The 24,957-nt window shown below is 37.2% G+C and overlaps 1 long non-coding RNA gene and 1 pseudogene across 1 annotated transcript in view; one reads left to right on the plus strand and one right to left on the minus strand.

Annotated features, from left to right (window-relative positions):
- The window catches only part of LOC140501758 (uncharacterized), a 117,905-nt gene that overhangs the window by 22,744 nt on the left and 70,204 nt on the right, over positions 1-24,957 (plus strand). The gene's annotated exons all lie outside the window — the stretch shown is intronic.
- On the minus strand, positions 601-3,501 carry LOC140501757 (ADP-dependent glucokinase pseudogene; annotated as a pseudogene).

Genomic DNA, 24,957 nt, shown 5'->3' on the forward strand with positions numbered 1-24,957 from the left:
GAATGGAACAGATGGAAGCTAATGACTATGAGAAACCAAGAAATTACAAAACCAAACCAAAAGAATGAAAAAATGGAAGGAAATATCTCATTGGAAAAACAACTGACCTGGAAAATAGATCCAGGAGAGACAATTTAAAAATTATGGGACTACCTGAAAACCATGATAAAAAACAGAGCACAGACATCATCTTTCATGAAATTATCAAGGAAAACTGTCCTGATATTCGAGAATTAAAGAGTAAAATAGAAATGGAAAGAATGTACCAACCACCTTCTGAAAGAGATCCGAAAAGAGAAACTCATAGGGATATTGTAGCTAAATTTCAGAATTCCCAGGGCAAGGAGAAAATACTGCAATCAGCTGGAAAGAAACAATGCAAGTATTGTGGAAATACAATCAGGATAACACAAGATCTAGCAGCTTCTACATTAAGGGATTGAAGGGTTTGGAATATGGTATTCCAGAGGTCAAAAAAACTAGGATTAAAACCAAGAATCACCTACCCAGCAAAACTGAGTAGAATACTTCAGAGAAAAATGTGATCATTCAATGAAACAGAGAACTTTCAAGCAATCTTTTTTTTTTTTTTTTTGCTGGCCCACTCCAAATGCCTTCCTCTAGCTTTATTTTGGGCTTTGCTTTTGTGGCAAAAAACAAGAGCAAATTTCTCTTTAGCCTGAAAGTTAGGCCAAAGAGAGATCCACTGAGAGACTGAGTGCTCAGTGGGTCACTCTAGCTTTGCTGCTGTTTCCTCCTCATGCTGCTCCCCTCCACCTGGACATGTCCCATGACATCCATGACTTGTACAAGGCCGGGCTAGAAACAATTCTGACACACTAGAAAGGATAATTTGACACAGGGCCTGGGAGGGAAAAGTGACAGATGTCCAGGAGTGGAGGAATTGACCTATTTCACATTTCCAGGTAGAAGTGAATTTACATTTTATCTGAATTCCTGTTATACCCAGCCACTTCCTACTGTTTCCCAAAATAGAGATGTAAAAAGTTCTTGAGGGAACTGAAATGTAAATCATGTTTTAAAAAGTTTAAAGCACACAGGAAAGTATTCTTACATTATAAAAATAAACACATAATGTAACATACGATGTAATATGTAACATATGATGTAACACTTAGGTGCTCTTGCAGCACCTGATGAGGTCAACTTGCACCTTTTAACGGAATTGTTTGTGTCACATGACTGAGAAAAACAATGTATCATGAACAGGGAAGCATATTCCAGTTGCACGAAGGATGACAGTAATAAAAGGTCAAGTTCCACAGCAATAGCTTAGCCTTCAGCTAGATGGTGAGACCAAGCATAAAGCTACAAATGCTCTGATCTCACCCCATCACCCCATGTGCAGAGGCAGCTCCTGGAGTCATCAAAGGAGAGGAAAGGAGACAACACACAGCTTAAGGGCCCAGGGAGTGTGGATCCAGCCTGTCCGCATCCAAACGCAGCAGGCTTCCCACTTTATTCCTATTTATGCTGGAGCAGGAGGTTAAGAGGTTTTCCTTGTTGAATGTTTTGATCATAACAATGAATGGAAGTTTTGCTTCAGCCACTCAGCAATGCACTATTGGGAGAGGACTCGAGAGGCTCTGACTGAGTTTAATCCGCAACAAGGCAGAAGCAAAGGCTGGCTGGCGCGCTCTTCAGGACTGGGCGAGGGGGGAAATCCTCCTTTCAGCTGTCAGTGCTCTCAAATGATGCTAACTGGTGACCTTCTGCAGAGAATGCGGGTTTCTTCTCTGCAAACACATACATACACCTCCCCCTCTCCAGTCTTACCAGTAAAAAGCTAAAAAGTCTTCATTAAAATCTGAAATGCTTCCTGTGTCATTGCCAATAGGCTGGAATGTGTTGATAGTTATTTCTTTGGCTATCCTCTACTTAGATCTACAACTTGCTTTAACACCCTAAATTCTCCTTCTTAAACCATCTATTGATATCCAGAAATTCTCAGGCCACCTAAACTTCCTCAGAGGCATCAACCCTAACCCTGTTCACATCAATGAGGGTATACTTCTGAATAGAACAGTCCTGCTGAAATGGCATCCCCGAGACCCACAGTTCGGATGGGATCCTTACAAACCAGGACGGGCGTGAAATGAAAAGATATTCCCTCTCTGTGCCACTGAACCACTGGCTCATTTGGATTTACAGATATCCTGGAGCCCGTCTCTGAATGTGAAGTCAGAAACTCCAGGGGGGCCTTGAGGGACACACGGTTGGTATCGATCGTTTCTGACACACAGGCCTGTGTCCCTGCTGCGCGGGCTCCTGCAGCTACAGAGGCAAGCTGGTTGCCCCAGTGCCCATCCACAGTTGCGAGAATGTGGTAGGCCAGAGTATGGAAATGGATCCGCGTGAGATCTGATGCTCTCTCTTTACTCCTGCCATGCTCCTTCAAGATCCAGAAAAGAATGTCACTGACGACACCCACATCAGGGACACCGCTCCACGCAAGGAGAGAGGAGTGAGGACCAGAGGCTGACTGGCTAAGGAAGAGCAGCTCCTGTTCGTTCAACCCAAGGGAATTCACCAGAGGAAAAACCTGATGCATAATACTACTCACAAGTTCCCGGTCAGTCATACTGGCCAACTCGAGGTGAACTGGAATGTCAGTGGGGATATCAGAGATAGAAATCACAGCCTCTAGAAGTCTCTTCTTCTGAATCTCCTTGCTCTGTCCTTCCATCATATGCAACCCAGAGAGGACCACGAGGTCTGGCTGAAACTCTTCCAGACTGGATACAAACACTTCCAGCATATTCATGGCCCCATTGGACAGATCATGTGAGAAGATGAATCGGTTGGCATTGGGGGCAGTCAATTGTCCCCATTGCTCCCCTGCTTGATACTCCAGAATGAGGTGGAAATCATCGACTTCTTGCATTGATTCCGGCGGAACAACTATATTGTCATCAAGAAGCTGATGGAGCTTGGGGCCAACTGGACCACAAAGAAGAACCTTCAAATCTGAATTTGTTGCAAGCTTCTGCCCAATTAAGGCTGCATTTCCTCCAACATAGTGCTGGGCTCCTGGGAGGGCAGATGCGATCCGGGAGATGTTGTGAAACGCCTCCTCATCACTAAAGAAGCGTTCAGCAGCTGCTCCCTTGCCCATGAAATGAATGAAGGCTTCTTTCAGATCTTCCCTTGACTGTAAGACACTATGATCTTCCCCACTGGCAAGACTGAGGCCAAGTGCTTGCAAGAGTTTCACTCCTGAGAGGACTATATCCACACAGGCATTGACTCCCACGGCCACGCGGCCCCACGGCAGCGCGGGGCGCACGATGAGCGCCTCCCAGGCCGCCGCCAGCCGGCCGAGGTGCCCCCGGGCGCCGGCGCCCAGGGCACGGGGCCCCAGAGCGCGCGCAGCGCCGTGCCGGGCAGCTCGGGCTGCAGTAACAGCACGCAGCCCACCGCCAGCGCCACGAAGCCCGCGCACGCCGGCCCGCTCCACACAGCCATGACGGCAGCGGCGGCGCCCGGCGCTCCTCCGTCAGCTCAGCGGCCCGGACCGGCGACTTTCAAGCAATCTTGATGAAAAGACCAGAGCTGAAAAGAAAATTTGACTTTCAAACACAAGAATCAAGAGATTCATGAAAAGGTAAACAGGAAAGAGAAATCACAAAGGACTTACTAAAGTTGAATTGTTTGCATTCCTACATGGAAAGATAATATTTGTAACTCTTGAAACTTTTCTCAGTATCTGGGTAGTTGGAGGGATTATACACACACACGTGTATCAAGAGAGAGAAACAGAGAGACAGAGAGCACATGTTGAGTTGAATAGGAAAGGATCATATACAAAAAAATAAAATTAACGGGTGAGAGAGAAATGTATTGGGAGGAGAAAGGGAAAAATGGAATGGGACAAATCATCTCTTGAAGAAGAGACAAGAAAAAGCTTTTCCAATTGAGAGGAAAAGGGAGGAGGAGAGAGGGAAAAATTTGGCTCAAGGAAGGAATAACATGCTCACTAAATTTGGCATGAAAACCTTAAAAAAATCTTAAAATCTTACACTACAGGAAAGTAGGGGAGAAGGGGATAAGCAGGGTGGGGGTATGATGGAAGGGAGGGCAAATGAGAGGATGGAGCAATTCAAAGTAAACACTCTTGGGGATGGACAAGGTCAAAAGAGAGAATAGAAGAAATAGGGGGCAGGATAGGATGGAGGGAAATATAGTTAGTTTTTCACAATATGACTATTATGGAAGTCATTTGCAAAACTACACATATATAGCCTATATTGAATTGCTTGCCTTGTCAGTGGGGATAGGTGGGGAGGGGGGAAGGAAGAGAAGTTGGAACTCAAAGTTTTAGGGACAAATGTTGAGAACTGTTTTTGCACACAATTGGGAAATAAGAAATACAGGTAATGGGGTATAGAAACTTATCTTGCCCTACAGGACAAGAAAGAAGATGGGGATAAGGGAAAGGAGGGGTGTGATAGAAGGGAGGGTATATTGAGGGAAGGGGTAATCAGAAGGCAAGATGTTATGGGGTGGGACAGGGGAGAGATGGGGAGAAAATTTGAAACTCAAAATTTTGTGGAAATGAATGTTGAAAACTTAAAATAAATAAGAAATGATTCAAATAAAAAAATACATGTCTGAGGTGGGATTTGAACTCAGGTCTTCTGACTTCCTACTCATTTTATGCCCAGTTGTTCCTGTTGCTGCTATTAGACTACTTTCCAAAACTACAAGGCCATACCTGGCAAGTGTTAAGATATTCATCCTTTCAGTTCTGGCCAGAAACCCTGAGGTTATCCCTTCCCAGATTGATTTTTTTTGAGTAAGTAAGAGATCATTCTTTGCCTCATTTCTTACCTCTTCTTATTTACTGAATGGGTGTTGCTTCAGTCAAAATGAGACCTGGGAAAGGTTTTAAAATAAAAAGGCCAATGTCTCCCACTTCATCTTGGAACATCTCCAGTGGTCCTGATCTATATCTTGCCACCAAACCAAGATGGCTAACAGAGAGTGAGGCTGGTGACTTTGTACAGCCCTACCTTACTTAAATCCAATTCAATTGCAGTTCATGGAATCACCTTCCTGCTGTCATGGTCCTCTTTGAGAAAAAAGGGCAAAGAATAACAATAACCCTGATATCATATATACTCATCACCACAGATTTTTTTTTTGTCCTTCCACTCATGCTGCAGCAGTGTATAACTCCTCCAAATTACTCTTCAAACTTCTTATTTGAGAACTATAACCAAATCTCCATTAAGATTGCCCCTACAAAAGATCTATAAATGAATTGCTGTATTGTCCCACTCTCTCTCATTTTGACTTCCTAGGTCACAATACCTTTCTTTAGACATAGCTCCCCTATTTATATTCTCTTCTCCATTAGAGTGTAACCTCTTTGAGAAACAAGGACTTTTCATTTTTATCCCCAGTACTTAGTATAGGGTTTGGCACAAAGTACTTAAGAAATGTTCTTTTTCTCAGAGAATTGCAAACAAATTTCCACAAAAATACTTCTAAAAAGAGTATGCTGAAGAATTTTCCTGTTGTTCCATTTACCATCTTTGTGATTTTCCAAACTCTGCATATCCCTCCCCTGTTTGTGTAGTGTCCTTCATTTGAATGTGATTTCCTTTATAGTAAGGACTGTTTCATTTTTATATTCTTATCCCTAGCAATTGGTAAAGTATTTGGCCCATCGTACCTAAGAAATATACTTCATTCATTCATGTATTCATTCATTAATCCATTCCTTACAGAGTCAGAGCTATTTTCACTAAATCACTGTGCCTCCCTTTGTTTCACAAGTTATTATGACATAAAAAAAAAAAGATTTATCATCTGGTGATGAAGCCTTTGAGAGGGAACAAGCTGCTCTAAGTTTTGTTACTTTTGTGTTTGGATTAAAAATCTTTCCTGCAAGGTGAATCTTAACAGAATTCATGAACTGCTGGCAGAGACTTTGATCATAATACCTCAACTCTGTGCTATCATGAGGCTTTGAATGAGGAATGGAGGAAAGGAAAGTTCATTAAAAGAGTGGGTTCTATACAGTTATCCTTAAAATTTGACTTTTGGGAAAATAGTAAAATTTGTTTATTTGCTTGTTTCCTTTTGGGTTAAAGGGGAAAATATCCCAAGTTTAATAATGGACACTATGTTAAGTCATGTCAGTGTGAGAGGAAACTCAAATCACCAATGGAGAGAAAAACTGAAAGAAAAAAAAGTATTCATATAGTTTTTAGAAGAGAATAAGTTGTAGTAAGAAATGATAGATACAATGGCAAAAGATTTTCTCCACATTGTGCACCAAGGAAGATTCCTCCACTACTATGAGCTTGAAAAGTAAAACAGATCCATGTGTTATACAGCACCTGCTGCTGGACAGCATAAATTTTCATTTCCATCCTTGTTTTCAGGCCATGCAACTTCCTTTTACTAGAAACTGTTTTGGTAAGTACTCCCTTTCCCTCTCCTCACAACCTTAACAACGAGATCCACCTCCAGCTGATTTTTATAGTAATGGAATACAATGAGCAGAATGAGAATTTAAATCATAAGTCTTTCAAAGAAATAGAATCTCAGAGGCTGAAACGGTGTTTATGGGGGTGAAGGGGCTGGACAGAGAAACCAACAATGGAAAGATAGATAGAGAAAGAAGCACACTGATGAATATCCTAGCATGCTCACCTCTGTCTTCTCACAGTATCTTACTTCATTCTCAAATTACCTTATTCCTTTGATCTTCATAATTTTTAAAGTTTTGAAATAATTACAAATAAGCTTAAATCAAAATAAATTAATATATCATAATGATAGTAGTTCAAAGTCATATCAGTGTCCTTTTTTTAAAAAAGGATAATCTAACATTTTAACCACTGAAGAGTTAACAGTGGTTCTTATGGAGTCTTGAAAGTAATTGCACCTTTTCTATTGAAAATAGGACTTTTTTTTCAAATGTATGTGGTTAGAGTTTTATATAGATATAGATCTAAATAAATAGATACATTCCCTTGCTAAAGCTTCAAAGAACATTCTCATTCTGTGGTGTGGTTCTTTTGGCAACATAGCAAACTGGGGGGAAAGCTGGCCTTAGAAGAAGGACAACAAAACCATTTTTCTGCAGCCTAAATTTCAGTAAGTTATTTAATTTGTCAGCCTCAATTTCCATATTTATCAAATAAAGATAAAGATATTGGCAATATTCCACCCACCCCAGTTATTAAAAGGTCAGACTAAATGTAAATATAAGTGCAACAATATGATTTTTGTGTCAGGATCGTAGATTTTAGAACCGATGTGGACTTAGTGTCCATTGAAATCAAGGCTTTCATTTTATATATTAGGAAACTGAGGAACAGAGTGGTTAAGGGAATTGCTCAAGTCAAAAGGTAGTAATTATCTAAGATAGGATTTAAACCCAGTATTCCTAATTCTAAATTCACTACATCATGTAACTCAGGAATCTTTTCAGATCTTTCTTTTTTTGGGGAGGGGGTGAAGAGGGGATCTAGACCTGTGGTTTCAGCAGTGTAGGAAATTTCTCATACTTATCTATGGCCTAAAGTCACAGAGTGCTTGGGGCACTAAGGGATTGTCAAATTCCCAAAGCCACAGATCAAGAAAACACACATGCACATGTATACACACACATAAATATGTGTATATGTGTATATGTACATGTATGTGTGTATACTCAGTAGGACTTGAACATATTAAAACAACAATAAATGTCTCATAACCTTTGAGAATTCATTTTTGCATTATACATTTCCTGTTTTCAATCTTAAAATGTTTCTTGTCCAGAAAAAAAAATGTCTTAAATGAATAGAACTCTACCTTGAAGGAAAATATATAATGTATCTGACATCAGTAATGATTTACTAATGAATGCTAGTAGTTGAGGTAAATTATGTTTAGTTTAGACTAGTAGGCAAAGAGGACTGATGAGCTTTCTATAAAGACTAGGCTTATGAATTATTTTATTCTCATTTCTTAAGATGAATATCCTCCTCACGTGGGTAACTCAATATCATTTGATATATCTCTTGTTTTCTTCACAAGAAAAACTCTAGATTGTCTTTCTATGTCACATTTGTTATCCTTACAAAATCTATAAATATATTTTATCCCAGTATACAAGTCAGTCATATTCTAGCATAGGATAGTTACAAAGATGGACTTTTCCTTTGAAAAATGAAGGAAAGGTCAAGATGGTTGAGTACAGAAGGACTCAGTTGAGCTCTCTCAACATTCCCTTTAAAACAATTTTAAAATAATCCCTAAAGTTCACTTCTATAATGGCAGAACTAACAAAATGCCAGAGTAAGAGACATATTTCTAAATGAAAAGAACTTAGCAACTCAGAAAGAGAATTTGTGACATGAGGGTGGAGGCTAACCCAGAACCCATGTGCATGAAATACCATTGGGATTAGGTGCTGGTACAAACAACAAAAAAGAACTTGGCCATAAAAATCAACTATGTTATAGGGAAAATGAAGATAGAAACTCAAAAGAAGACAATGAAGGAAAAACAGTTGTAACCAAAACCACAAAGAAAAATGTGAATTGGACACATGCCCAACAAGAATTCTTAGAAGACATTTTAAAAAATAAAATAAAAATGGTAGGGGGGATATTAGGTAAAGAAATGAAATTAAAGGAATAATATTATTAAAAGACAATAAATATCTGGGTGAAAAAGAAGAAAAAAGAATAAGAAGAAAATAATAGTTTAAAAACGGAATTGACCAAACAGAAAAAGAGATACAAGATAACATTGATGAAAATAACTTTGTAATGAGTAGAATAGACTGAAAGGAAAAAAAGAAATACAAAAGCTCACCAAAAACATTAATTCCTTAAAAATTGGAATTGGGAAAGTGGAAGTAATGACTCCATGTGACAAAATGAAACAATAAGATAAATTCAAAAGAATGAAAAAAAGTAGAAGAAAATGTGAAATATCTCAGACAATGACTTGAAAAATAGATTGAGGAGAGGTAATTTAAGAACTGCTGGAGAAGAGCACCTACTCACCTGGGCTTTATGACAATATCCTTCAGATACCTCTAAAAGAAGAATCTGAATAAATTTTGGAGTGGCAGAATCCACTAGGAGACAGGGTGTGGCAGATTTCCAGCCCAAGATAGATTGGAAGATCAACAGGAAGGATCTGTTGTATGGGCCTGGAGGAGTGCAGAATGAACAGACTGTACCAGAGCAGACCCCACCATAGTAAAGCCAAGCAGGAACTTCTGAGCAGACTGAAGCAGAAGCAGTAGTCTGTATTCTCAAATATATCAGCCCAGGATGGAAGTCCAGTGGAACTGGGTGACAGAGAAGCACAGAAACCCAGGGACCAGCAGCAACCACTCCTGAGGTCATTAGCTCACAAATTAAATGTCTGTAATTCATCTACTTCAACTTATGGGAGCCAAGATGGCAAAGTGATCTGTAGGTGCTCTCCCCCTCCCCCTGTTGATCTTGAAAAACCTCAAAGAACATTACCCCAGGAAAAATCCTGGAATAATGGGATCACCCAAATGGTTAAACAGACTCACTGGGAGAGGCTAGGGAAATTGCAAAGGGAGGGGTTCCCTCTTACTATGACTGAAGGATACTAGTGCAGGACCAGAGTTGTCCCAGACAGCCCCATCTCAGCAAATCAGGATGAGATCCTGAGCTCCAGATGGGTGGAGCTTGTAAGCACAAAAACCAGGACCCCAGGCATGCCTTAGCTCATCCAAGGGAATCAAGAAGACACTAACTAGTGCAGATGAGGTTCATTAACTGCTGAGCCTGCCTGAAGACCTTCTGTGGCCAGAACACTCCTCCACCACACCTCACACAGCTAGCTCCAGGGTAACTCCATGGAAACTCAGAAAGACTTCACCTAGCCTCTGATTTGGCAAACCAGCCAGCTCAGTACCAGATAAACTGCAGCATTCTAGGTTCCAGCTGAAAGAACCAGAGGCCACAATACACAAAGCCTCAAGTTGTAAATACAACAGCCTTCGGAGAGAGGCCTTGTGCCCCAGAAGCAGAGATCCACTTTAAAAGTTAGGAAAAAACAATCATCATGAGGAACAAGCAAACCAGAAAAGAAAAGACCATAGAATCTTACCATGGGGACAAGGACCAAAACAGGAATACTGAAGAGATGAGCATTGAGACTGTACTCTCACCTGAAACCTCAGAAGGAAATATGAACTGGTGTCAAGCCCAAAGAGCATTCTTGGAAGAGCTGAAGAAGGATTTTAAAAGCCAAATTAGAGAAGTAGATGAAAAATTGGCCAATGATTTTAAAATTATGATAAAAAGAATTCACAGAAGAATTTAAAAGGAAAACTGGACAAATGAGAAGTACAAGACCTACCTGGAGAAAATGGCTCTGTAAAAGAAATAGTGGGGCAAATGGAAAAGGAGCTGCAAAAGTTAACTGAAGAATTTATTAAAAATTTGAATTGGGCAAGTAGAAGTTAATGACTCTGCGAAACATTAAAAATCAGTCAAACAAAACCTAAAGAATGAAAAAATAGAAGAAAATGTAAAATATCTCATTGGAAAAGCAACTAACCTGGAAAATAGATCTAGGAGAGAAAAATCTAAGAATTATTGGTCTACCAGAAATCCACGAAGAAACAAAAAAACTCTATACAATATCTTCCAAGAACTCAAGGAAAACTGCCTTGAGGTCCTCGATTAGGGAGCAAAATAGTCAATGAAAGAATTAACAGGTCACCTCCTGAAAGAGATCCTAAACTGAAAACACCAAAGAATATTGTTGCCAAATTCCAGAACAATCAAGCTAAGGAGAAAATATTTTAAGCAGACAGAAACTACAGTCAGAATCACACAGGACATTTTTGTAGATTCTATATTAAAAGATCTGAGGGATTGGAATGTGATATTCCATAAGACAAAGGAGCTTGGACTACAACGAAGGATGAATTACCCAGCAAAACTGAGCATAATATTTCCAGCAAGGAAATGGATATTCTATGAAATAAGGGATATCCAGACATTTCTGATGAAAGGTTGGAGGTCAATAGAAAATTTGATGTTCAAATACAAGTCTCAAGAGAGGAATAAAAAGGTAAACAAAGGGGAAAAAACTTGTTATTCAGTTGGGCAAAGTGTTTACATACCTAGAAGGGAAGATGCTGCTTGTTAATCTTGAGAAATGTATATTGTATTTAAAAGGGATATACATAGAGGGAGTGAGTATAAATTAAATGATGTGATGATAAAAATGTGATTAAAGGTTGAGAAGGGATTGTAATGTGAAAAGGAGGACCCATAGAAAGGTAAATTACATCACACAAAGAACATATTACAGTAGAGGAAGGAGAAGAGGGAGATGAGCAGTGTTTGAGAATTACTCTCATCGATTTGGTTCAAGGAGGGAAAAACAAAGTCAGTTAAGTATAGAAATCTAACTTGCCCTACAGGCAATAGGAGGGGAAAGGGGAAAGAAAATGGAGGGGAGGTTAAAAGAAGGGAAGAAGTAGCGAGGGAAAAGGGGAATAAAAGGGAGGGGGGCTGATAGAAGCGAGGGAAGCCTGAGTGAGACAATGGTCAAAACTTAAAACTCCATTGTGGAGGGAAAGGGAGTAGGGAGAATAAAAAGCATAAATGGGGTAAAATAGGATGGAGAGAAAGACACAGATAGTAATCATAACTGTGAACATCAATGGGATGAACTCTCCCATAAAACAGAGGTGGATAACAAAATGGATTAAAAAACATAATCCAACAATATGTTGTTTACAAGAAAGACATTTGAAACAGGGGGATACACATAGGGTAAAGGCAAAAGGTTGGAGCAGAATATACTATGCTTCAATTAATGTAGAAAAAAAAAGGGAATGAGTAGCAATCCTAATCTGAGACAAAGCAAAAGCAAAAATAGATCTAATCAAAAGAGATAAGGAAGAAAACTATATATTGTTAAAAGACATCATAGACAATGAAGCAATATCATTAACCAAACATATATGCATCAAGTGGTATAGCATCCAAATTCTTAGACAAGTGAAGGGAATTAAAGAAATAAATAGACAGGAAACTATGCTAGTGGGGGACCTCAACCTCCCCTTCTCTGAATTTGGTAAATCTAACCTCAAAATAAACAAGAAAGAAGTTAAGGAGGTGAAAAGAACTCTGGATAAGATAGATGTCATAGATCTCTGGAGAAAATTGAATGAGGAGAGAAATATGGCACATACACAAAAATTGACCATATACTAAGGCATAAAAACCTCACAATCAAGTACAGAAAGGCACAGATAGTCAATGCATCCTTCTCAGATCATAAGGCAATAAGTTTATATGCAATAAAAGGTCGTGAAAAGATAGATCAAAAATTAATTGGAAACTAAATAATCTATTCCTAAATAATGAGTGAGTTAAATGACAAATAATAGAAACAATCAAGAACTTCTTCAAGAGAATGACAATGATGAGACAACCTACCAAAACTTATGGGATACTGCAAAAGCAGTTCTTAGGGGAAGTTTTCTATCATTGAATGCCTACATGAACGAAGTAGAGAAAGAGGAGATCAATGAACTGGGCATACAGCTGAAAAAATTAGAAAAAGAACAAATTGAAAATCCCCAAGTAAATACCAAATTAGAAATACTGAAAACCAAAGGAGAGATTATCAAAACTGAAATTAAGAAAACTATTGAACTAATACATAAAACTAAGAGTTGGTTTTATGAAAAAAAAATAAAATTGAAAAACATTTGGTTAATTTGATTTAAAAAAGATAAAAATTAAGTTGCCAATATTAAAAATGAAAAAGGTGAACTCATCCCCAAAGAGGAGGAAATTAAAAAAATAATTGGAAATTACTTTTTTCCAACTGCATGCCCACAAATTTGACAATCCAAGTGAAATGAAAGAATATTTTTAAAAATATAAATTGTCCAGATTAATAGAAGATGGAATTAAACACTTAAATAACCCTATCTCAGAAAAAGAAATTTAACAAGCCATCAATGGAATCTCTAGGAAAAAAAAAACTCCAGGACCAGATGAATTTACAAGTGAATTCTGTCAAACATTTAAAGAACAGTTAATAACAAAACTAGATAGACTATATGGGAAAACTGGTGAAATAGGAGTCATACCAAATTCTTTTTATGATACAAATATGGTTCTGATACCTAAAATAAGAAGGGCCAAAACAGAGAAAGAAAATTATAGACCAATTTCTCTAATGAATATAGATACAAAAATTTTAAATAAGACATTAGCAAGAAGAATACAACAAATTATCATGAGAATAATGCATTATGATCAACTAGGATTTATACCAGGAATGCAGGGCTGGTTCAATATTAGGAAAACTATCAGCATTATTGATCATATCAAAAACAAAACAACTAGAAACCATATGATTATCTCAACAGATGCAGAAAAACTTTTGATAAAATACAACACCCATTCCTGTTGAAAACACTGGAGAGAATTGGAATAAATGGAGCCTTCCATAAAATAATAAGCAGTATCTACATAAAGCCATCAGCAAGCATTATATGCATTATATGCAAGCATTATATGCAACTAGATGCATTTCCAATAACATCAGCAGTGAAATAAGGACATCCATTATTATCATTGTTATTCAATATGTAGTACTAGAAATTTTAGCTTTAGCAATAACAGTAGAAAAATAAGTTGAAGGAATAAGAATAGGCAAAGAAGAAACTAAGTTATCGCTCTTTGCAGATGATATGATGATATACTTAGAAAATCCTAGAGAATCAAGCAAAAAACTACTTGAAATAATAAACAACTTTGAAAAAGTGGGAGGTTACCAAATAAACCCACATAAATCATCTGTATTTCTACATATTACCAAAAAGCCCGACAGCAAGAAACTAAGTTATCGCTCCTTGCAGATGATATGATATACTTAGAAAATCCTAGAGAATCAAGCAAAAAACTATTTGAAATAATAAACAACTTTGAAAAGTGGGAGGTTACAAAATAAACCCACATAAATCATCTGTATTTCTACATATTACCAAAAAGCCCAACAGCAAGAGGTAGAAAGAAAAATCACATTTAAAGCTACATTGGACACTATAAAATATCTGGGAGTTTACCTGACAAAAGAGATACAGGGATTATATGAACACAATTACAAAACACTTTTTGTGCAAATTATGTCAGATCTAAGTAAGTGGAAAAATATCATGGATGAAATAATATAATAAAAATTATGATTCTACCCAAATTAATTTATTCAGTGCCATACCAATAAAACTACCAGAAAACTGTTTTCTAGAGCTTGAACAAATAATATAAAAATTCATCTGGAAGAACAAAAGGTCAAGAATAAAGTGAATTAATGAAAACAAATGTTAGGGAAGGTGAACTAGCCCTATCAGATCTCAAATTGTGTTATAAAGCAGCAATCATCAAAACCACTTGGTACTGGCTTAGAAACAGAGGGATAGACCAGTGAAACAGTTTAGGTCTTCAAGACACAGTAGTCAACAAATGTAACAATCTACTGTTTGATAAACCCAAGGACTCCAGCTTCTGGGATAAGAATCCACTGTTTGACAAAAACTACTGGGAAGACTATGTAACAGTGTGGCAGAAACTGGGTATAGACTAAGAATAAAGTCCAAATGGATACATGATGTAGGTATAAAGACTGATACTATAAACAAATTAGGGGAGCAAGGAATAGTATATTTGTAAGATTTATGGAGAATGGAGAAATATATGACCAAACAAGAGATAGAGGACATTATGAAGTGCAAAATGGATAATTTTGATTACATTAAATTGAAAATGTTTTTGCACAAGCAAACCTAATGCAACCAAAATTAGGAGGGAAGCAGAAAACTGGGAAAGAATTTTTGCAACTAGTGTCTATAAAGTTCTCATTTCTAAAATATATAGAGAAGTGAGTCAAATGTACAAGAATACAAGTCATTATCCAAATGATAAATGGTCAAAGGATATAAACAGGCAGGATTCAGAGGAAAAAATTAAAGATATCTATAGTCATATGAAAAAATGTTCTAAATCCCTATTGATTAGAGAGATGTAAATCAAAACAATTCTGAGGTACCACAACACATCTATCGGATTGGTTGGGCAGCTAGGTGGTGCAGTGCATAGAGCACCAGTGCAGGAGTCAGGAGGACCTGAGTTCAAATCTCACCTCAGACACTTGACACACTAGCTGTGTGACCTTGGGCAAGTCACTTAACCCAAATTGCCTTATCCTGGGTCATCTCCAGTCATCCTGATGAATATCTGCTCACCAGATTCAGATGGCTCTGGAGGAGAAGTAAGGCTGGTGACCTGCATAGCTCTCCCTCACTCAAAACAAAATCAAGTGCAAGTCATGTCATCATTTCTCTGATGACATGGTCTTTTTTGGCAGCAAAGGATGAATACACACATTAGACTGGCTAACATGACAAAACAAGAAGATAATAATTTGTTGGTGGTGGAGTGGTGAGCTTATCCAACCATTCTGTAGAGCAATTTGGAAGTATGCCCAAAGGGCTACAAAAATTTGCATACCCTTTGACCCAGTAATATCACTTTTAGGACTGTATCCCAAAGAGATCATAAAAATGTACAAAAATATTTAAAGCAGCTCTCTTTGTGGTGCTAAGAACTGGAAAACAAGGGGATGCCCATCAATTGGGGAAGGGCTGAGTAAGTTCTGGTAATGTAATGCAATACTATTATGCTATAAAAAATGATGGACAGGAAGACTTCAGAGAGACCTGGAAGGAATTATATACACTAATGCTAAGTGAAATGAGCAGAACTAGGAGAACATTGTGCACAGTAACAACCACAGTATGTGAGGAATTTTTCTGGCACACTTAGCTATTCACAGCAATGCAAGGACCTAAAACATTCCCGAAGGACTCTTGAGGCAAATGTCATATACATTCAGAGAAAGAACTATGAAATTGTAATGCAGAATTAAGTAGACCATTTTCTTTTGTGTTATGTTTTGGTTTGTTTTGGTTTTTCTCATGGTTTCTCCCATTCTCTTCTATGCAACATGACTAATGTGAAAATGTGTTTAATAAGAATGTATGTGTAGAACTCATATAAGATTGCATCCTGTCTCTGGGATAGAGTGGGGAGGAAGGGGAGAAAATCTAAGACTTAAGGAAATGATTGCAGAAAACTGAAAACAAATAAATTAATAATTTTTAAAAAGGAGAAAAAAACCAATTACTGGATTACCAGAAAGTCACGATCAAAGAAAGAGTCTACAAATAATGTTTGAAGAAATTATCAAGAAAAACTGGCCTGATAGCCTAGAACCAGATGGTAAAGTAGAAAACGAAAGGATCCACTGACCACCTCCTTCCAGAATGAAGACTTGCATTAATATTATAGTCAAATTCCAGAGCTTCCAGGCCAAAGAGAAAATACTTCAAGAAGCCATAAAGATAACATTAGACAGTAAAATTATATCAGTGGGGGGACTACAACTTTCCCCTCTCCACTGCCAGCACCAGCTCCACCACACCAGAATTCTTCCTTACCCCAGTACTGCCACTCAAGACTGAGACCCAGATCAACTGATTCATTCCCCCAGGGTCTTTAAGCTGAAGGCTTCAAAAGTGGATGATGCTGCCACCCTGGGGCCAGAGCTGGGGACAGACCACACTCCCTTCTCACCCATGTGAAAGAGCTTTCTCACTGACCTTTGGAGCTGTCTTTGCATTTGGTGGGTTGAGAAATCTGGGAAGCACAGCTGCTACCTGATTCCGTATTCTGAAACCTGCTCTAGTCCTGTCCATGTCATGCAGCTCACCAACACTGGGCTGCTCTCTGCTCTGAGCCTGGTACAATAGTCCTTTCCTCTTGGCCTTTCAGGATATCTTGAGTTACAAATCTCTTTCACTCTGTTGTTTTGTGGCTCCTTCTACTCTAGAATTTCTTTAGAGTCATTTTTTATGAGTATTTTTATGGGCTATGGGGGCAGAGCTAGAGCAGGTCCATCTTTTTACTCTGCCATCTTGGCTCTGCCCCCCAATTAAAGAAATTATTAAGAGATTATTTTACCCAATTATAGAGCATAAAATAATAGTCTCAGTGAAATAGATTAATATTAACCTCCAAAAATGATCTGCTCAGATTAACAGAAGAGGAAATGTAATAGTTAAATAACCCTATCTTAGAAAAAAATAAATTGAGCAAACCATAAATGAGCTAAGGAAAAAAAATGCCTAGGATGAGATTTACCAAACCGTTGAAAAACAGTTAACCCCAATACTACATAAACTACTTGAAAACAAAGTTAAAGAAGTCCTATCAAAGTCTTTTTATGACAGAAATATGATTTCCATACCTAAGCCAGCAAGAGTAAAAACAGAGAAAGAGCAGTTTCCTTAATGAATATTGAAACAAAAAATAAATTAATAAAATACTGGCAAAGAGATTTCAGCAATATGTAAGAACTATAATATAACAATAATATAAGCACTATAACCTGGTAAGAACACTATCAGAATAATTGACTAAAACCATAACAATAACAACAATCACATGATCTTATCAATTTACAGAAAAAAAATCCTTTTCCAATGGAGCCTTTCTTTAAATGATAAGTACTATCTCAAACCATCAGTAGATCTTATCTGCAATAGGGACAAAATTGAAGCCTTCCCAAGAAGATTAGCAGTGAACAAGGATTTCCATTATCACTTCTATTATTCAGCATTGTGTTAGAAATGCTATTGCTGACAAAAGGAAAAGAAGAAATAGAGTGTGTCAAAATAGACACTGACCTATCATTCTTTGCAGATGATATAATGTTATACTTAAAGAACTCTAGAGAATCAACTAAAAAATTAATTGAAGCAATTAACATTTTTCATCAAAGCTGCAGGATATAAAAATACCACATAAATAATTATTATTTCTATATATTACCAACAAAATACAGCAGATGTTAAGAGAAATTCAATTTAAAGTAATTGCACACAGTACAAAATACTTGCGATTAGTACATGGCACTGAAAAGGTAAATTCCCTTAGATAAGATTGTCGTTTTAATTATATTGGTTTGGCCTGCCCATTAATGATTGATATTTATACAGTTGTTTAGATATGCCTTTATTTGTATAAATAGGGGTTTTTATTATGTCTCAAAAAGGGGGGAAAGGGATTCTTTGTACAGAAATATCTATAGTAGTTTACTTTGCAGTTGCAAAAAATTGGAAATTGAAGAAATGTTGATCAATTGGTGGATGACCGAATAAGTTATGGTGTGTGATTTATGATGGAATTCTATTGTGCTATAAGAAAAGATGAGAAAGGTGGTTTCAGAAAAATCTGGGAAGACATATGAACTAATGCAAAATGAAGTAAACTATCTAGGGCTACATCACAAAGAGATCATAAAAATGGGAAAAGAATCCACATGTACAAAAATATTTATAGCAACTTTTTTGTGGTGACCACGAACTGGAAATTGAGGGGATGCCATCTATCGGGAATGGCTGAACATGTTGTGGTATATGAAAGTAATGGGATCCTATTGTACTATAAAGAAATGATGAGCAGGTCGACTTCAGAAAAACCTGAAGAGACTTATATGAACTGATGCTTAGTGAAGTGAGCAGAACCAGGAGAACATTGTACACAGCAACAACCACAGTGTATGAGGATTGATTTTGATATACTTAGCGCTTCTCAGCAATGCAAGGACCTAATCTTTTCCAAAGGACTTATGATGGAAAATGTCATCCACATGTAGAGAAAGAACTATGGAGTTGGATTGCAGAGTGAAGCGGACTATATCCCCTTTGTTATGCTTTGTTTTGTTTTTATCATAGTTTCTCCCATTCATTTTAATTCTTCTCTGCAACATGACTAATGTGAAAATGCATTTAGTAGCAATGTATGTGTAAACTCATATAGGATTGTATGCCATCTTGGGGACGAAGGCAGGGAGAAAATTTGGAGCCTATGGAAGCGATTATTGAAAACTGAAAGCAAATAAAATAAATTTGGGGAAAAAATAAAAATAAATTATGCACCCCCTAAAAAGTTACAAAAGGAAGCTTGATTTTTTTACATGATTTGATTAGCAGTGGTTTTAAATGATTGACTCCCTTCTTATAAACTTTACTATTTTTGTCAAAATGTATTGCCATCGTTCCAGTCTCCCATGATCATAGCTTCATTGTTCTCAATTCCTCACTCTCTCACTGAACACCTAACCAATCAGTTGCCAAATCTTTCCATTTCTACCTTCACAACATCCCTTGTGTCTGACTACTTCTCTGACCACACAGCTACTACCTTATTCTCTTACACTTCTGCCTAGATTGCTGCAACACTGCCTCAACTGGTTTCCTTGTCTCAAATCCCTCCTCACTCTAATGCATCCCACACTCTTTGAATATACTTTTTGCTTCATTCTGCCTTCTAGAGACCCCCTGTTACTCATGAAGTAGCTCAAGGGTCTTCTGCTACCTGAACCTTTTCCTGATAATCAAACTGTTAGTGACATATCTCATAAACTACCTTCTATTTTACTACTTGGTATCAAGTTATATTTATTAACTGGGTATTTATTCTGTACTTAATATATCCCATATACATAGATGACAGATAGATAAATAGATAGAAGAGAGGAAGAAGGAGAAGAAGAAGAAGAAGAAGAAAAAGAAGGAAGGAAGGAAGGAAGGAAGGAAGGAAGGAAGGAAGGAAGGAAGGAAGAAATTGTATTTTTTAATGAAGAAACATAGCACATAAAGAGGAGGTAAAGGAGGTGGAGTTCATCCTCCAGGGCATGGGTGATATTTGATGTTTGGAACATGGAAAAGAGCTTTGGTTCAAGTAAAATAAATTGAAACTTCACCTCTCAGAACTGGAGAACCCAGAGGTGGAGTACAATTTTGTAGTGATGAGTGGTGGGGGAGGCTATGTGAATAACAACCAGGCAAAGATAGCTGTACTGTGGTGAAGAGACAGCCATGGAGATTTGCTTCAACATGAGATAAGAGATAGCTCACCTATCAGAGTCTGAGGGGAAAGGAGTACAAAGTAAAATTAGAAAGTAAATTTGTTGATAGTTGGGATTATTTCATTCTTTGTACTTGTATCCTTAACAAGAACCATATGATTGATACAGTATGCATTGAATAAATTCTTAATGATTCATTGATTGAATTTTGTAATTAAAGTATTTGGAACCTATATTTGTCATAAAATAAAATATATTCAGTGCAATTTTATAATTTTAAAATGTCAACATCTTTATAAACTGAAAGTTATTTGGTCTTAACCTATGACTTCATTTCACTATAGGTAATTTCCAATGAGGAAATTCCTTTTTCCAATTAGATAATCAACTATTCTGTGGCTTTTAGTTAAAGCTTTATGGAAGGCTAAACAGGTTGAAATGACTAACTCAGGGTAAGAGCCAATAAATGTCAGATTCAAGATTTGAACCTATGTTATCCAGACCAAGAGGCTGACTATCTACTATCCCATACTACCTTTTGGGACATTGTCTACCACCATTGAGCTATGCAAAATGCCTTTTTTTAGTAGAATTTTATTTTTCTGCATATCATGCTTTATATTATCTAAGCTGGGATTTTTATAAATCAACACAAACCCTTACATTGTATTTTCTAAATAACCTAAAATAGAAAAGACTAAAAGGACAAAAACTTCATCTTTAAAAATACAAAAATTATTTAAATGTGCACTAAACCTCTTGGGAAGCAAAAGCCATTCAGAAAAGAAGTGGACAAAATGTTAGGCTGTCCTTATATTATGAAGTTCATATTCACTAGATTAAGGAGAAGATGATGCTAGTAATGACAAAGAGACAAAAATTGATTGAAAAACCAAAGAACATTTTTTGTGAAAGAAAGAAGAAACTGAGGGTCAAGCAGAGATTCTGGGACTAAATATTAGTTTGTTGTTTCTCAGTATTAGCATGATTACATTTTCCTTTAGAAGTAAATAATTTAATGAGAGAAACATATAACTATACCTAGCCACTCTTGATGTTGTTCATTTTCCTTTTCTTTCACTCAGTGATTATCACTGACCCAAATTCCCTTTTTCTGAAGATTATAGCTCAGCATAGGAGGATATCAAGCTAGGAGAGAGAAATAAAAGGATCTTTCAAACTAGTTACCTAAAGATGTGATTTTCTTTTTAGGGATCTTTTGCTGGAGGATGATAGTGAGAGGTGAGGAACTTTTGTAATTCTGAGATTCAGTCTGGAAGAATGAATAGAAACTAGCCTTGAATTCAGGAAGCTTCAAGTCTTGACTGAAACATATTTTAACTGTGTGACTAGACAAGTTGTTTAACTTTTCAGCGTCCATCCCACCAGAAAACTTTTTAAGACTATGAGTTATAAATTAAATTGCAATCTACATTGGTAGGAGGTTTTAGACTGGAAATTCCTTACACTATTGAATCACAGGTCCAGACCTAAATAAATAAAAATGGACAGATGGATGGTTGGATGGATATGTGTGTGTATTTTTTGTATACACAAAAACATACATACATATATATGTGTATGTATGTATGTATGTATGGATATACACATATGTGTGCATGTGTATAACTGATTGAGTAAATAAATGAGGAAATAGATACATAAATCAGTGAATAGAGGGGAGAGAGACAGAGACAGAAAGTCATAGAGAGAACAAATTCGCAGGAAACTAACTATGCTGGTGTTTGTTGGTAATGGAGCTTCATAAATTACAACATTTGTGCATGGCAGGAGCAGGGGTTGAGGAACAAGAAGACAAATTACATTTGATAGAGGGAAATATTAGTACTTTTTGTGTTTAGAATTATTGTATGAACATTAGCTATAACCTGTTTTTCAGAATAAAACATGGAACTAAAGGATCTCTAATTATCTTGAAAATATGAAGTAGATAATTTGGGGAAATTACCAAAACTTTAGAATTGAACAATTAGAGAATACTATTTTTGAACTTTTGACATTTGACGTAAAATGTAATTTGACTAAGTGAGTGGGGGATTTAAAGTTAACTAAAAAATCTAAAGAAAAATATAACAAACTGCAAGTTTTGCTTAATCATCACTTACCAAAAGCCTAAATATTTTCATAGTGTACTAGACAATTTAGGCATTACTTGTCAAAAGTGAAAAATTGTGTAAAAGTAAGAATAAATGAGCATTCACACATTACTTGCTATGTGTCAGGTATTGTGCTATGTGCTCTTTATAAATACTATCTCATTTAATCCTCACAGTAAACCTGTAAGATAAATGATCTTATTATTCCCATTTCACAGGTGAGCAAACTAAGGCAAACAGAATCTAAGTGACTTGCCCAAAGACACACAGCTGGTTAGGATCTGAGGTCTTCCTGATTTCAGGGTCAATGTTCTATACAATTCTCCACCAGCTATCTGGTGTCACTATTAGTTATCTGAAATATAGGCATGGAAATCTGAACAGTTACAGCAAATGAAAAGACAACATACCAAAATTAACTGTTTTTTCTACAAACTGCACCTTTCAGATACTTTGAAGTGTATGTCCAGTAGACATCTTAAACTCAATACATTCCAAACAGAACTCATTATCTTTCCTCCTAAACTCTCTTTATATCCTACTTTCCCTATTACTCCAGTGGACAAAACCATCTTCTCAATCTATTAGGATAATAACCTAGGAGTCATCTTGGATTCCTTACTACTTCTCACACCCCATATCCAAGGTATTGCCAAGACCTTTGCAATATCTTTTGTATACACATCTTTCTCTCCTCTAACACTGACACCATGCTAATGCAGTTTCTCATCAACTTATTCCATGGCTTTCAGTAGCCAAACAGTGGATCTGCATGCCTCAATTTTCTCCCCACTCCAGTCTATCCTCCACTGAGTCACTAAAGTGATTTTTCTAAAGCACAGGTTCAATCATGTCCCATACCCCCACTCAAGTTTCCTATTCCTCTAAAATCAATTCAAAATGATCTGTTTGGTGCTGGGGATGGAAGCTCAATTCCATGTGGACAGTCTTGGGCGGGTAAAGGTGGGAACTTCTAAATCTTAGAGTTCTCACGAGGCCCCCCATAAACACCAGGGAATCGAGGAGTGAGACTGAGCAATCTCGTGTATTTCCGCCTCTTCCCGTGAGAAATGTGATGGGAGAGAGCTCTCCCCACCCTCGAGATTGTCCCAGATCTGGGCACACCTATTGTTATCTAACAGGCACGGTATTCAGGTGCAAACTATGCGGCTGGAGAGCTTAATTAGGATCAGGAAAGCCTGAAAGCGCTCTTAGCTCGGGAGGGGCCCTGACCGACAGAAGGCCTCTCCTCCCTTTCCCTCTCTTCGCTCTCCCCTCCCCCTCTCTCCCCACTTACACTTCTACTTCCAATCTCTTATTATAAGATCTTTTGCCTCCTTGGGAGATTCCTCGCTCCCTCCTAAGGAAGAATTCCCCCTGCACTTGTAACCAGAACCCTGAATAAAAGCTTAACCCTTGTTTGACTCTGAGAGGTCTCTTCTCTCATACGACTATCCAGTTTGGCCAGCCGAAGACCTGCGAGAGGTAAGGTAAGAAGACTCGGGTAGCCCTCAGGCCTCTAGGCCTGGCAGTTTGGCTTTCAAAGTACCCCATAACCTAGCTCCCATACTACTTTTTCAGTCTTCCTAAACCTTACTCTCTGACACGTTCACTTCAGTCCAGTGATACTGGCCTCCTGGCCATTCTAAGAATGATTAACTCCTTTCTGGCACTGGAATTTTTCTGTAGCTATCCACCATGCCTGGAATGGCTTACCATTTTGTTCTGACTACTGATCTCCCTGGCTTCCTTTAAGATCCACTAAAATTCCACAGTTTAACAAAATCCTCCAATCCTTCTTAATTCCAATGTATTTCTTCTGTTAATTATCTTCTATTTATCATATGTGTGTATATACATATATACATATATATTCCTTTCTATACATATTTGGAGTATACTGTCTCACCCATTATATTATAACTTCCTTGAGGACAGGGATTGTCTTCATTTTTTCTTTCATCTCCAGAGTTTAGCACCATGTCTGCCACATAGTTGACAATAAATGTTGACTGAATAACTGAAAATTAAAATATAAATTACTTGAATATAATATACATTACTTATAAATTTTGTTTTTATATCCCCTTGATTTCCCAGTGCATCCTTCTACCTACTGCCTCTCAAAGAGCCATCATTTTTGACAAAGAAAAAAATCAACAAAAATAATCAGTGCCTTAAAAAACTTTGACACTTATTCAGTGGCCCATACTTATGGACTCCCACCTCTATAAAGCGTAGAAAAATGGATCTTTTCAATTGGCTTCCTTGTAGTCACAATTGCTTATTACAATTTCATGACAGTCAGTTTCAATTTTTTTTGCATTGTTGTAGTCAAAGAGCACTTTGTTTTCTTGGTTTTTCTTACTTCAGTTTGCATCAGTTCATACAAGGCTTTTCATGTTTCTCAATGTTTTTATATTATATGCACTGCTTCTTGATAACCAAAATTTCTTTATTCATGGGCTAAAAAAGTGAGCATCTACTTTGTTTTCAACTCTATGCTTCCATAAATTTTTTGGTATATGTGGAGCCTTTCCTTCTGTTGTTAAACTCCATGAGACAGATGCCCACCAGTGAAATTTCTGGTTGAAAAAGTCTGAAAATTTAATAACTTCCTTTGTATAATCTGAAATGGTTAAAAAATTTTTTTGGAATAATAATGCATCAATGTGCCTGTCTACCCACAATACTCCCAAATACTGAATTTTGTCATATTTTGGTCATTTTGCTAGGTATATTTATGTAGTTCTTATTTATATCTGGGAAAGCAGACTCCCAAGTACATTATATATTGATTATATTGATTTATTATGAAAATTTTCTCTTTTTATCTCTTCTTTCTAAGGTTAATAGATGT

Source organism: Notamacropus eugenii, chromosome 4 (assembly GCF_028372415.1).
Source record: "Notamacropus eugenii isolate mMacEug1 chromosome 4, mMacEug1.pri_v2, whole genome shotgun sequence".
NCBI lineage: Eukaryota > Metazoa > Chordata > Mammalia > Diprotodontia > Macropodidae > Notamacropus > Notamacropus eugenii.